The sequence below is a fragment of the Medicago sativa genome, chromosome 5 (assembly GCF_051527215.1).
Source record: "Medicago sativa cultivar Bolivia chromosome 5, Bolivia_mono, whole genome shotgun sequence".
In the NCBI taxonomy this organism is placed as follows: domain Eukaryota; kingdom Viridiplantae; phylum Streptophyta; class Magnoliopsida; order Fabales; family Fabaceae; genus Medicago; species Medicago sativa.
Window position 1 is genome coordinate 45,835,847 of NC_140753.1, and position 13,429 is coordinate 45,849,275.

General features: G+C 32.2%; 2 long non-coding RNA genes and 1 pseudogene across 2 annotated transcripts; all 3 read right to left on the reverse strand.

The window, feature by feature from the left end:
• Positions 1-2,202: 2,202 nt before the first annotated feature.
• Positions 2,203-3,525, reverse strand: LOC146922416 (uncharacterized; annotated as a pseudogene).
• Positions 3,526-8,487: 4,962 nt separating this feature from the next.
• On the reverse strand, positions 8,488-11,304 carry LOC146922417 (uncharacterized). Its single transcript, XR_015012458.1, has 4 exons — positions 10,543-11,304; positions 9,973-10,337; positions 8,744-8,859; positions 8,488-8,664 (listed from the first exon to the last, which is right to left on the reverse strand). It is a non-coding gene; the product is annotated as an uncharacterized LOC146922417 (long non-coding RNA).
• Positions 11,305-11,444: 140 nt separating this feature from the next.
• On the reverse strand, positions 11,445-13,112 carry LOC146922418 (uncharacterized). Its single transcript, XR_015012459.1, has 3 exons — positions 12,546-13,112; positions 11,719-11,943; positions 11,445-11,504 (listed from the first exon to the last, which is right to left on the reverse strand). It is a non-coding gene; the product is annotated as an uncharacterized LOC146922418 (long non-coding RNA).
• Between the last annotated feature and the right edge of the window lie 317 nt (positions 13,113-13,429).

Here is a 13,429-nt window from a genome sequence, read left to right on the forward strand (position 1 = left end):
AAGACGTGAATCGATTCCATATCCATTCACGAAGTAAGTTAAGCAAGCATTAAGCTTACCTCTAGTGGGATCGTTTAAGGGTCCGAGGTAAAAGAGAAGACATGTTTAAGTTTATTTTTCATGCATAAGACTAAGACTTATAAGAAAGAAAGAAAGAGTGTCATGTCTCTTGTTATCCAAATTGGATTCAAGGGGTTCCCCAAGGGGAATGGTTAAGCCGCAAGGGAGCCGCATTTCACTAAGCTAAGGTGCCGTGTCTTTTGTATTCCATCCAAGGTTGGGTACAAAAGGTTCTCCAAGGGGGAACGGGGTAAGCCGTAAGGGACCTGCACGTTCACTAAGGGAGTCCGGTGCGCTCTTGCTAAGCATTTCACCGGTAGTAAGGGATTATCTTCCGGGGTTACTCCACTCGGGACTAATCCATAAAATGAACCAAGATAATTGTTTGTTACACGCTAACATAATCAATGAAGTTGACTATGCATATTCATCATACATTTATGTGTTATGTCATAGAGTCTTGGCATAGACCGTCAAGAACTAGAAAGAATATAGAAGTAAATAGTCAAGAACTAGCAACCTAGAAAGAGTCACTTTTGTGGCAAGAGATGATATGTTGTTAGATGCAACATATTCAAGTAAGCAAGTTAAGAGAGTTATACCGACAACGATCATAGGTTTCCCCTAATCGTCCGGTTTAGAGTTGTGTCATGACTTTAGCAAGTGAAGGCCTTGATGCGTAGATCGTATCTTGGCATTGCGGTTTTAGTTTTCCCCTTAACCGCCATGACACGTGTAAGATGAGAAGCCTATAACAAGTAAGATAAGCCTATGACGGGTTTAGGATGCACTACCGTCTAGGAAAGCAAGACTCCACACACGTATAATCAACCGCCGGGTTGTATTGTAGACACGTGGCGACTATAGGTTTTTCCCCGAGGTTGCCTATAACCTAGGGTTAGGTGGAACTCACTGAGACATTATGTCTCATCCCAATCCTTATTTGTTTCATATAAACGGGAGGGATGGCAAGCTAGTAGCCGAATGGATTTTCAGGCAAGAGCTCGTTTGTACCCGAAGCATGAAGAATATGGAATCCAAGGATGCATTTATTCTAAATTAGTCAAGTTATGTTGTATTGATATTGTACGAACGCGTTTTGTTGTATATAAATTCATTCGAAGTTTTTATGTTGTAAATTTTAATGTATCGGTACTAAATTCAACACACATGCTAAACTTTCTAGATACGTCTAGTATGGGTGTTACTGAGAACATGAATTTTTCCTAAAAAAAAAATATAGCTAAGAATTTATTGTGAAATTATTTTAGCAATATACTAGCGAAATAGTTTGGAAACATAAACTTTTGAACACTATATTGCTTCAAATTAATTTGGAAGTAGCTAAGATTTTTTTATTATTTGTTGTCAATTAAGTAAGAAATATTTTGCTAGATAATTTGCCGCTCAATCCATAGTACTTAATATACTACTCCCTCCGGTCACTATTATAAGTAAATTACTCCTTTTTAGATTCATTCAATAAATGATGTATATGATCTACAATATAGATCACATACACCATTTATTAAATGAACCTAAAAAGTCAAAATTTGCTTATAATAGTAACCGGAGGGAGTACTACGACCAATATGACATCTAATTAAATTCACAACTAGACTTCAGCTAAATGTGTTTTGCTAGAGATTAGCTACGAATCAGCGTATCATTGATTTTCTTGTAGTGATCCCCATTGATCAATCTGATTATAATTTGTTGTTGGGTCACACTAACTTTTATTCAAAGAGCACAAATCAAAAAGCTAAAAAAATGAATGAAAACAAAATATTTGTATTGTATATATAAGTTTTTAAAATATTGAATGATTAATTTTTAAGATTATGTTTGTATATTTGATTCGATATTTAATTTCTTAACTTGTCCTCCAAGGATACAAGTCAATATTTACTTTTTTTACACAATGCAATTACTAGTTACTAATTTAAAAATAAAACTAAATCTTTGATAATAATTAGGCGATCCAAATTTAACATAAATTAACAATGATATGAAGGGTGTAAAAAAAAAAGTAATGAAAACAACGTGAGGAAACATAATATTTTTTGCGTATAATATGTAACACAATTATTAAATTAGAAACGTATAATATGTAACACAATTATTAAATTCTGTCAAAAAAAACACAATTATTAAATTAGAAATTAACAATAAAATACCATATTTAAAATCACACAGTCTTCTACATTCTGCCATGAAACTTTCATGTAAAGTATGTAAATTCATGGACAGCTTCATCTTTCCTCCAGCAACAAAAATAAATAAAAACTACTAAACATATTACTTGAACAAGTTTCATCTTGAAGATCAAGAAATTCATAACAATAGCATAAAACTTGTAGAACTAGTAGTACTCTAGAATAACTAATTGCTAAATAACTGCAGAATTTATGGCGTCGGTGTATTATAGGGTTCTTCAATCCAGCTAGCAATCTCATCTTCATCAACAAATTCAGATTCAGCATCAACATCAACATATTCAGCATCAACATCATCAAGAAAATTATTTGACTCAAACTCATAAAAGTTAAAATTTGAAAAATCATTTGCTTCATTCATATCAAAATCAAAAAGCTGAAGGTCATCAAGGCAACCAAGATCATCCAAACCCTGCCCTAAACCATCAAATATTAACCAATCTGGTTCAAGCAAAGACAAATCCGAATCCTCAATGACATTCGGTTTCTGTTGCACCATGTCGACCAAAAGACTTAGACTCTCAACAATAGGTTCATTACATGAAATCTTAGCACTCTCGACAAAATTAGGAACACGATTAACCAAGCCCGGTAAAGATGAAGATGAAGATGTATGTAACATACCAATCTTTGATTTTTAGAAACAACATTCTTGAAACTCTTGCGGCTCTTCTCATAAGACAACCGCCGATTAGCAATGACTTGAAATTCAAGTCTTTTAGTTTGATACGCATGTGAAGCCGCTTCAGCCGTGTCAAAGGTTCCTAACCATTCGCGAGTACCTTTAAAAGGGTTACGAATTTCAGCAGCAAATTTACCCCATTTCCTCATTCGAACGCCTTTATATTTGCAAGAAGGCTGTCTGACTATAGGTTTTGGTTTTGTACGACTCTTATTCTTATCAGTCACTGTTTCAACTGGACAAACAGTGTTAACATAAGAATTAGGGATGGCAAGTTCAAAAACACATCTCTTCCTCTTCCCTGGTTCCTGGACATAATGTTGTTCTTCATCTGATGATGAATCTGTTGCATCTGGGTCATCATAGATAATTCTTAACCTTCTTGTTCTTTTGGAGACATGAGATTTGTGACTTGCTGGACCCATGATGAAATTTGTAACAGGAAAATTGACAATAATAACCTTTTTTTGTATGAACTCGATGTTCGCAGTTGGAGACACTAATCTCTCAAGGTGTATGAGATGAGATGAGAAGCAAAACTCCCCTTCAAGAGTTTATATAGCAATAATATTCTTCCTTCAGAAGACTCCTTAGAAGACCAAAAACTATTATAGGAAACAAAGTGAAAAAGGAAATCAAATAAATACATATTTTTGAATAGCATCAAGTGAAGATTAAATTTTAAAGAGAGAGAAAAATATTACAGAATAATTTTATATGAAAAAAAAATACATATTTTTTAATAGCATCAAGTGAAGATTCAATTTTAAAGAGAGAGAAAAATATTACAGAATATTTTTATATGAAAAAATCTCCGTAGCAAACGACAATTCCGTGAAATGACCTGGAACAAGAAAATTAATCAGAAAAATAAAACAGAATCAAATATTACATTTATAAAAAAATAAAAAATTACAATACATTAAGTCAATAAAATTAACAAACCTTATGATCCTCAAATACATGGAAATATCTGAGTTGACTAGTGAACTGAGTATCATACAACAAGAAGAGTATACAAAACAAAGCCTTGAAAAAGCTCCAATCACTTCCGTGTTAAACCCAGTCATAAATCTCTCTCTTCTGATTCTGATGGATTTCTCAAGGAAATCCCAATAAAATAACCTTTTACCTTCTTTAATTCTAAAACAACAAAACAAGTTTTCAGATGAATATATGATAAACATAAAAATAAAAAAAAAGGTTCGGCACATATTGCTGCATATATGAGATTTTTGTGTGACATAACAAGTTCATAATTTTTAATTAACGATTTACATTTATGTTATTAAAAAAATGGAAACTATAGAATACAAACTTTAACATTCAAAAAATAATTTTAGAATAATAAAATTAGAAAAGAAGAAGGTTGAAAGAAAAGTTTACCTGAGAAGTTAAGAAACTCTTGTTCTGATCACTGTGTCACTGGTTTTCTTCTCTATCGGTTTTCATCACCATGGTGTGTATATACGTTGTACCGATTCTTTTTTTAGGAGCGACATTATAGCGATTCAAGTATTTTCTTTCATTAAAACAAAATAAATATTTTCCTTTTGTGATTTGTTAATAAGTCACCACCAGGTGTATTCTAATCAGAAATATGTACCCGAGATATTTGGAAAATAGAGAATAAAAATAATTCAACATGTGCTCTTAATATACTACTTGGTAAGCAAGCAAAGAAATATTTTATAAATAAATAAAAAAATTAGAAGATTTGTGTTCAAATCAATGGTTTTTAATTTTCTTAAGAATTAAAGACATCCTCGTCAAAGAAAAGAAAATAATTAATGATATGATTATGATTTCCAATACATAATTTGTATATTTAATACACCCTCCGTATATAGTTGACTCGACACATGTACCAATGCATATGTTTTATCTTTGATATCTTCGTATGTCAAGTCAATAATGTATATTGTCAACTAGATCATATATTGAGGGACGGAGGGAGTAATATATTTAATTCTTTAATAAATAATTTTTTGGTAGTGACTTGACTTATAAGTGTAAAGAAGTGGAAAGTAGAAAGTCCGATGTTCAAACTCCGACCCTGTATTCCAATGTCTATTTTCCAACCGAGTTGCACTTACAAAACTCCTTAATAAATAATTCTATTAGGTCACATTCCTATAAATATTTTGTTGTTTTAACCCTCCTGTTCTCAAGAGAAATGAGTCCTATTAATTTGAAGTTCGATCAAGAGATAAGTGGAGTTTGACCAATAATTGTTCCACATTCATTAGCCTTTGCCAATTTAATTTACTAAATATAATTGCAAAATTAATATCGTCGATATTTGATTTTATATTTCCTTTTGTTATATATAGTTATAGAAGAAGGAAAAGATTTTATATTTATTTCGCATATGTGTATTAATTTTTTTTGTGTGTGTTAACCATATAATTCTTAAGGAAAGTGGGTAAATAATTTTTTATTCCAAAGAAAAAAATTCCAAAAATAAATTATTTTCTAATTTTATACCAACTTATTTTCTTGTAGTTTTAATATTTATTTTCCTTTTTAAAACATGTTGTTTCTTCTAATTTTATTATTTACTTTGTAATATCTCACTAACAAAAAAAATTAGACACTACAAAAAAAAATTTCTTTGTAATATCTTGATATTTTTAAAATGTAAATTTTGAGTTTATTTCCAAAAAAATTAATAATCAATATAAAGCTTGTAAACTATGGTTATAAATATTACTCCCTCGGTCCCAATTTAAAAGCAAAAAACACAAATTCACACTTATTAAGAAAACAAAAACATAGTTGTTTGAGATATAATTTTACGTGTTATTCTTCGAATAAGTTTCATGAGATGTAAAAACAATTCTTATTCGTTAATGAGTATGGAGAGAATAAAAAGGAGAACAAATTGAATGCAATTTGCATTTAATTTTACTTTGGAAAAGATATTTTTTTAAATAACATAAAAGTTGGTCTTTTTTACTTATATTTTGGGATAAAGAAAATGAGATTTTTTTGCTTATAATTTGGGACGGAGGGAGTATTTTAGTAACTTATTACTCCCTCTGATCTTTATTACTCCCTCCGTTCCTTAATGTATGCACTCATTGCCTTTTTCACATTTCTTAAAAAAAGTTGTCGGTGTAATTAATGTGTTTTGTATGTTAATATTACCAAATTGTCATTTGTTTCTATGTGTATAAAATTTGACTTTTCATATTTCAAGATAAGTTAGTAGTATTAATTAGGGTTTAGGAAAAAAAATAATAAATGCATCTAGTAAATTGAAAAGGGGTTTACATTTAGGGACAAAAATAAAGTCAAATAGGTGTTTAGATATAGGAACGGAGGGAGTATAAGAAAAAAATACCAAAAAAACATGAAAATAAATGTAATCATTAACTATTGTGATTTTTTATACATTTTTACATATATACCCCTATAGATTATAGAAAGTCGTAAAACATTAAATATACTCACTAATACTAAAAAGACAAATATTAATGAGGGATAGAAAAATCTTGTAAGCAATAGCTACACCTTAAAAATTGTGTCAAAAAAAAAACTACACCTTAAAAATTGTGACATTTTGTTAAAAATAGATCAATTTAAAAAAAAATCTTAAAATAAAGACGCGGTGGACTATTTCATAGGTTAAATTAAATTAAATGAAAATAAAGACATGAGGGAATCAGATGAAGAAAATTAAAGCCACTATAGAGATAGAAATTGAAGGAGAGAAATGTGTAGTATTTTTATTTGTATGGCTAAAGAAATGTGACTTGCTTATGCTTAGTGGCATTTTTATTCAAATATTGTTCTTCCAGAACCACCAAGTTGATTTTAAATTGTTGTTCTTCCAGAACCAGGTTGATTTTAAATTATTTTTGCACCTCAATACTTTTGTTTTAGTTTTATATCTTGGGCCATCTAAGTTTTTAGTGTTGGTTTGAAGTTATGAAATATTTGAGATTAAATACAATTGTGGTTGAAATTTAATTGATGTCGTATACTTTGGTTTTTGTTACGGACCGACCCAAAAGATCTTTGGCCCATCTTAGGCACAATATCTTCCAAAGTCCAAACTCCACGTTTGGCAACATTGCTCGCAACATACCTCCTTCCCGCCAAGGCCGGTGTGCCCCCACAACAGGCTCCGCAGCCCTCCACCTCTATAAATAGGGGACTCAATGCAGTCCCCACGGTAGAACTCTTTCTTCTTCTCAAACCATCACTCTCTGAATCTCTACCGACTTGAGCATCGGAGTGCCTGCAGGTACACACCCCCCATCCGCTCCAACAAGCATCTCAACACATTCTACCACCGTAGCAACCACCGCATTCGAGCACCGGCGGTCACCTTCGGTCGGGGTACGATCAGCTTTTTAATGTTTGAATTAATATTTTGAGTGTTGTGGTAATTTATATATTTTTTTGGTGGCCGGGGTTTGAACCCCAGACCATGCATATATTATGCATTGTCCCTACCAACTGAGCTAAATTTACAAGGACAATGGTAATGCATGTTTGATACAACAAAGGATAACGGAACCTATGGACTAATTTTTCATAATATTTTGAAGTGAATGTCATTCACTATAACGAATAGATAATGCAACCTATAAATCAATTATTTAAAGTATTTTGAAATGGAAATTGTACGTTGCAACGATGAGATAATGCAGCATATGAGTCAAGTATTCATAAAATTTTTAAATGGATACCGTTTGCTACAACGAAGAGAAAATACAGTTTATATGAGTCGAGTACTCATAGTATTTTGAAATGGAAAACGTATGCCACAACAAAGATATAATATGGTCAATGTGCACATAGTAACATGATATAAACGATATCAGATATGTGTTTGTAGAATTTTGCGTGTGACTAATGATTGGTTCATACTAAGAATTTTATTGAAAAGTGACATCCTGGATGTATATAATTTTAAAAGCATGAACGAGTTTTCAAAGGATTAAATTTTTGGTTAAAAAAAAAAAAACTGTTTGGATAAATCAAATAGTTAAATTCTCACTATCCATTCATGCCCACCTTTGAGTTTTTGTGACTCACCCTTTCTTTTATTTCATTTCATTTTTAGATCCACAGCCACTACAAGAAAATATGTGATTTGCTATGCCCATTTCCGGAGCTAATTCGCAGCTAATTCCTAGCAAACGAGATTAGCTAGAGATATGCTAGGGAATAGCTATTGATTCGGCCGTAGCATGGATTGAGAGACAAATTTGCTAGGGAATTATTTCTTAGTAAATCCATAGCAAGTAAAACAAAAGTCCTAGCAAATATTTAGTTAATCCGCAGCAAAAGGGCATTCAAAATAAATTTACCGCAGCAAAATAACCATGTCTTATCATAGCAATTTCGCAACAAATCTACAGGCAAAATAACTTAAAAATACCGCAGCAATTCCATAGCAAATCTACGGCAGAAATTTAACGAAATTTACTTTAATGGATCCTAGCAATTAGGACCTTTTAAGCTTTTACAAAAAAACATTCAAATCACTACCAATCAATTAATAAGAAACATTAGTTGAACACAAGAAGAAATGCAAAATTGTATTGATAACAAATTAGGTCTCATACAAGTAATTCAACATCAAGAGAGGCTAAACACATGTCCCTCAAAAGGAAAAAAAGAAAAAAACGGAGTTATTGAAATTCCGATTACGTAGCATGGGTTCGAGCCATATTCACTTGTTTTGAAGGCCTGTAAATCGGCAAATGATATTCGGCAATGTGACAATCATATGACATTTCATTACTCAATATAAATCAAAGAGACTTACATCCGTCAAGACCCTCATCCGCTCTTGAGGCTTCGCCTAGACTTCTTCACAAGGGAGGATCTTTGGAGTGTGGGCAGGGCTTTGGTGTAACATTGAAGGGATACCAACGAGCAAAGCTAAGTAAAACACATAAATGTTAAAAAATAGTTATCAAACAAGGTAAAAATCAATACGCACATCATGAAAATTTCGGAGAGAAAAGAAAACTGAAATTTTGTTAATTCATTCATTGGCTCCATAGAAAACGAATTACCAAGCACCTTATATACATTAAATAGGAACATTAGTTTGTGATTTCACCCCGTTAATCTTAACGGTAAAGCTTTGAGCCATTTAAAAATCTCTACTACCTAAATAATACATAATAGCTGAATGCTTGAGAAACTAGGTGAGATTTCAATAAATTACTAACTAATACACATTATTAGGTTAGTACTAAATTAATATAAAGCAACTCTCAACTGGGACAAATGTAGGTCGCTTTGGCTTTGCGGCATTAATATAACATGTAAAAATATAAAAATTAAATCAATAGGATTTGCCTAGATTTAAGAGATAATGATCTAAGAGATAATATATTCTCGGATTGGATACTAATCCTAGGAAATGAAGTCGATTTTCCTAATCTTTCTAACATCGACAACATATTCTACATGAGACCGAGAGGCAAATGGATTCTACATTTTCTTATTATTGCTAACATGGACAACAAATTCGACATGAAACAGAGAGACGAGATAAACTTACACATACACAAGTCCCATAAAGGATATTAATCATTAAGCCTCCATGATAAATCAACATTAATATATACCAATTAATCAAAAATATCTTGATCATGTTTGCCACATGTCCACGAAATCTAACAAGATGAGATGGAAATCTAACAAGTTAATAAAATATTGAATGGCTTAACTAACTCGTGTCATAATTAAAAAGTAAAGTTTATCTTGTTTACATTGGGCCGTACTCAACAAACAAGTCAAAAACATCTACACATATGGCCAGTTTTCATGTCAAATATCATCCAAGTAATCTAAAAACATCTACAATTGATAAAGTAGTAATTACAAGACGAATTTAACGAAATGTTAAGACTAATGGGACAGATATACAAACCTTAAAAATTACTTATCATTATCGATAAAATTGAAGAGAGGGTGTAACTTTGGTAACAAAATTGGACAAGAACGTTTCAAGTTAAGACTAAATGGATGAATATAACAAACCCGTTGTACATATTCAAGCGACGGAAAAAGGGTAATTGCATCATCACTCCAAGCGGCTTTAAGAATAATGAAGTTCCAAACCGTGGAAACTTAACTCTAGAAGTTACCAAAATTTTACAATCTGGAACTTGAACTATGAACGCCTCAACAAAGGATTCCGAGCCTTCCCAAACATTATCCACAACCAACATTCTTGGACCAGTTTACCCATGTGCTAAGCAAACTTCTCAAGTTTTTAATTGCATCCTCATCGTCAATGAAGAGAGGCTTATCCTGTCCACAATGTTGAAACAATCTCTGCACAAAGTTCTTTAAATTTGGAGTTTTCGACACGGTGAAGAACAATATATTTTCTCCAAATTTACCTAGTCCAAACAAATAAACAAGATTCTTAAATACCATGTTTTCTGCCGTTTGCAAAAAGACTTACGATTCTGAATTAATGTAGCGCTAACATATATATACACCAACACCTAGTACAACATTTACACGTAGACGCAAGTTATAAAAGTTATCGACACATACACCGGACACTCTATTTAAAGTGCGAGATAGAGTTATATATGTTACCTCTAACTTTGTCATCCCAACATAGCAATGTAGCCAAAGTGGTTTTCCTCCGAAGTCAGTGAAATCAATAATTATATGGGTGTAGAAATTGCATAGATGTGCTTGGAAATCCTTTTCTATGCGACTAGTATCACTCCAACCATTAAGTATAAAATATTCTCTATATAGGAAATGCACGATCATAGTGAGTTCAACAAAATACCAGATGTTTGTAGACATTAGAAGTTTAACAAAATGTATCAATTTAAATCATTAACCTTCGGAATAAAGTTACTTACAAGCTCTTATTATATATACACACAATGCTAACTCTAATTGCTTTTCCGACAAACTAAATATTAGTAATACAAAGAACTTGGGCCATACTCACAACAACAAGAAGCCGAAACTCAACAAACAAACAAGTCAAAAACATCTACAAACATGGCCGTTTTCATGTCAAATATCATCCAAGTAATCTAAAAACATCTACAATTGATAAAGTAGCAATTACAATCACATTACAGCCGTAGAGATATCAAAAACCTTAATGATAGAGTCATAAAAAAACTTTAATCTAGCAGCAAAAATTGCAGTCCCAAATTGTTTTTGGCTTTTCAAGTTTAGGCATAAATATTCATGGATACAACCAAAATATTTCTTCTACTCCAAGTATACGAAAAATGATTTCAAGTTTCAATTTGACAATTAAGGCATGTGTTACTGCTCTACCAAAAACTCGCTCTCGATGAAGTACGCAATTAAGGATCATTGTTACGATCAGCCACCTATTATATTCATTAAACATAATTCTTAGACTGATTAACCATTTGATCTCAATATGTATATACAGGTAACGAAATTTTTATTGCATGAGAAAAAACAGGGGTTTCAATCCAAATACATAGAGAAAGAGGCATTACACTTGTGAACATTCGAAGTTTCTCATTTACTAACTTCTCCAAAGACAGCCAATTCCATGGCTGAATCAAAACAAAAAACAAAAAAGGAAATTAAAAAAGCAAGAGTCAACATAAATAATTAAAACTATGATTTAATCACTTCCATATTCTTAAAACTATTATCAGGCAAAATTTACATACATGTGTCAATGTCTATGTTTCATGCAATAGAATATGATAAATCAAAACAGAGGGAAAAAAAACAAGGCAAATGAAAATAGAGGAAATCACTCACCATACAATGCATCTCCCTTCGCATGATCAAATTCGAGGGAGGGCTCACAATAGGGTGCAGCACCACTCTTCCACCTCGAATGTTCTAAACAAATCAAAGTCATAAATACATACTTATACAATGCCTGTGCACGCTCCCATGCATCTAATTTCCATATATCTTTCTCTGTCGGTAGTTTTTCATATCCTAGTTTCCTAATGGGATTCATCCAAGAAAAAACTATCCCTGCCAAAGGAACAAATCAAAACCTATTAACCATCCATACACTATGAATGAACGAGTTTTCGAAATGATACCATCAAAATTGATGACCACAAAACCTGTTAACCATCCATAAACTATGATATCTTATCATTTTCGAAATGATACCCTTCAAATGAAATTGTATGCTATGAACATTAGAACTACTTCAAACAGTGATTTCATTAGAAAATGCACAAGAATGTTACATAGCAAGAGATATTTTTCTCACCATTAACAGAGTTACCGCATGTTATAGCCAGAGACCAAATAACAAAAATATTTAATTACTCCATTGCTGAATATTTAATTATCTAATAAAAACTTCATTGTTGAATATACCAATTCAACTTCCATAACCAATTCAATTTCATACAGATCAAAACAATGAACGAAACATAATTAACAAAAAGATTAAAGGCATTGATTACACTAAAATATGAATTTGAAAAAAGTTATATAAATGCAATAACCTAATTATGCTAGATTTTACAAATTCAAACAAGAGAAAACGAATCGAGAAAATGAACGAGAAAAACAAAATTGAAATCGAAATTAAAGCATAAGATAAGAGAAAAGAAAATTACATATCGCCGATTGAATTGCGATCGGAGACTCGGGAGGATGCGATCGAAGACGGCGGAGGATGGGATTGTTCGGAGATTGAGAAGTTTCGATCGGAAGAGGATGCGATCAACCGAGAGATCCACCGGTGCGGATCGATCGAGAGATCCACCACGAAGGATGCAATTGATGATTGGAGATCCACCAGAGAAGGATGCGATCGATCGAGATCCACGGAGAAGGATTGACGGTGGGTTTGATCGGAGACGGAGGAGATAGAGATCCACCGGAGCTAGAGACAGAGGAGGATACGTCGATCGGAGATGATGGAAGAAGAGGGCGCACGGAGGAAGTGATGGTGGAAGAAACACGAAATTGTGAAAATTGTATATAAAATAATATTTTAATCTTTTAAAGAAAAACAAAATAAATAAATATTTTCCTTCAAAAAAATATTTGTTATAATTATTAAAAAAAAAATATAAGTCCCACGTAGAGTAGTGTATTGGCATCCTAAAAACTAGTAGTTTGCTACGAGATACAATCCGTATCAAAAATTTGGTAGCATCTAGCATATTTTCTTGTAGTGAGCTTGCAAGATAGGAATCTCCCCGAGTTTCCATGTCTAAAGCAAATTTAATTTTTATGGTAGGTCTCTATCCTGAATCCCGTCATTGTTTATGATTTATATATGATGATACAACTATAGGAGTAAGAGTTGTTCTTCTCGTTTGAAGCATATAAATAATGAGATAGTTTTTATATACTTTCGTGATAATAAATTTGTGTTTAAGATGTCCTGAAAGTTTATGAGGTATTGCCAAATTTAAGTACTTTATAAAGGTGTATATGTTATAGTGTAAAGGCTTGCCAGGTTAAGTGTAACACGGGTTAGTATTAGCCTGTG